Raw genomic sequence first — 2,699 nt, forward strand, 5'->3', positions numbered from 1 at the left:
GGGGGGGGGGGCGTGTTAGTGTTTTGTGAGAAGGGAAAAGTCTCTTTTGTTGTTTCCACATTGCTGATATCTGAAGAAAACATATTTATATTCAATTACAGTTGACATCGGAGACTTCCCTCTACTCTTATGTTATTGTCGTATGAGAGCAAGATGTAATGGAAATGCATGCAAAACACCTGTTTTCATAGTTTATGTATAAACCGAAGTAGAGTCGGCATAATTTGGCAGCTAATCTGTATATAATAATAGGGGATATAAAGGTTGACTGGTTGGTTGGTTGGTATCTTCAGTCACGCTTTACATCGTACAGGGGGAAAGAGAGTAATAGATAGATTAGAGAGTTAACATAAGAGGTCCAAAAACGAGTGCACGTACTAGAGTTGATGGCAGGTTTTAGGTAAATGAAAGCTTTGCAGATGCACACATAGACACACAGAGCGAGAGAGAGTGAAACACATAAAGACAAAGAGGAAATGTCTGTGTGTGCATGTATACACAAAACACACACACACACTCATGCACACACACATATATATTCACACATGCACAGTGAGTGAAAGAGAATGTGAGAAGGAGTGTGACAGAGAGAGTGTAAGAAAGAGTGTGAGAGAGAGGGTGAGAGAGTGTGTGTGTGTGTGAGAGAGAGAGAGAGAGAGAGAGAGAGAGAGAGAATGGAAGGGATGGAGTGTGAGTGCGTCTGTAAACTTCTACGGAGAGTAATTTTTTGTTCAACATTTCTTTTATTATATTCTAATGTAATAAATATTTTTCTTTTGAGAATTAGTTTTCATAGCATTTTGAGTAAGTACCAAGAAATTTGATAAAAGTTTAATTATCATTATTGTATGTATGCCATATTTCCTGGTATTACTGCTGGTGTCAAAAGTATACTTCCAAAGTTATCCATTATATGACGGGTCACACTCTAGTTAACAGAAGATACGCTTGATATGTGGCATAAGTAAAAATTTATCGATCATTTCAAATGATCGATAAATTTTTACTTTTAAAGATTATGAAATAGTCTCACATCCATTGAAGAATTAACTATAGTAATGTATGCATGTGTTTCCATGACTGTATCCAGTTGCTGGACCCTGGGAGGGAGTTCCAGAGTTTTGAAGAATGTAGAACCACTATTGTTCACAGATCTACTCTGACCTGGAATAGCAATTCTTGTTAGGATCCCAGCTTTGGGGTTAACTAGCATGTGAACCTCTGGGAGTGAAAGATCTATAGTTCTCGTTAGAGCTTCTAGGAGAAGATAAACTCGTATAAAAACAACAACAACAACAACAACATAATATGCAGTTGGTTTCGGGTCATTTCAACCTTTGTTGCGCCGCTGGTTTTGTAGCTGATTGCCCTGGAAAGTGGCTTGAATGCTGTACAACACTATACACTCAATACACACTCACTTCCACCAGGTATGCATGCATGTATGTATGTATGTATGTATGTATGTATGTATGTATGTGAGTGTGTGTGTATGCATGCATGTATGTATGTATGTATGAATGTATTTTTTCATTAAGCTTTAAGCTCTTCATAAGAGAGTTTAAGCCGGTCGCTACCAAAGCGACAAGACTTTTTAAGCTAAGAGAGTTCCCGGCGTTTGTAAATATGTGGTTGAGTTGGTGCGTTGGTTGAGTTATCCATGCAACACCCAAGTGTGTGCATCTCATCACCAAAAGATTCTCAGAGGGGGAATTTTTGGAATGTCTTACAAATCTTGACAGTACTTTTCCTCTTTCTTCGGCAAAACCAAGTGTTTCTAGGTTTTCGTGGGTACAAATTTGTAATGGATCTATAGAGATTGATTCAAATGAGAATTTATAGTCAGGGTACAAGAGCTGTAAGTTCCGTATTCACTATAAATGCTCTCTTTCCCTGGACTTTTGATGGTACATCCACATCCACTGGGCAGCTGACCTCTACAACAGTGCATGTATGTCAGGTCATTTGTGAGGTCTCTCATGACTGCTACTGGTAACATGGTACGTAGTAGAACCTGCTGCATGGTTAGGTGGTCGGTGACTAAACCGACACCTCCACTAAGCTTGCCTGGTGAGGAGGGTTGCTATAAACCGAGCACGACTAAAAGGAAGACTTGTCAAAAGTACGCATGAACCTAGTGTAGGTAAACGACTATCTAGCAACAGCATGGGCCCTCATATTATTATATGATCGAACGCCATGCATCCATTTCCAAGTAAGTTTTATCTTAATAGTTCTGATGCGATACTTTATAACTATCCTATCACTATCTCTATTCCCCCTCTCTTATTCTTCTTTCTTTCTGTTTTTCTCGCCCACCCTTTCTCTTATTCTCCTCCCCTTCATCGTTCTCTTTCTCTCCCTCACCCTTCCTCCTTGACTCCCTCGTTGCTCACACGTGACCTGCGGCTATCTTCCTTTCTTCTCCTTGCCTTACAAGAGACGACACGCATTTTTCCTGTCTGCTGTCAAAGCTCGAATGTTTTAATGAATGTCCCAGGCGTTCGAAACGCGAAGTAGATAAAACAAGGGACAACTGACGAAGAGAAAAAATGTTCGTTTTCCATGTTCTGTTTTCCCTGTTCTCGTTTTTCATGTTGTTCACATTTTTTTACGTCCTGTACCCATATATGTGTATATATATATATATATATATGTAGGCATGTACATACGTGTATGTATATATTCATATATATATA

This window comes from Octopus bimaculoides, chromosome 20, assembly GCF_001194135.2.
Source record: "Octopus bimaculoides isolate UCB-OBI-ISO-001 chromosome 20, ASM119413v2, whole genome shotgun sequence".
Taxonomy (NCBI): domain Eukaryota; kingdom Metazoa; phylum Mollusca; class Cephalopoda; order Octopoda; family Octopodidae; genus Octopus; species Octopus bimaculoides.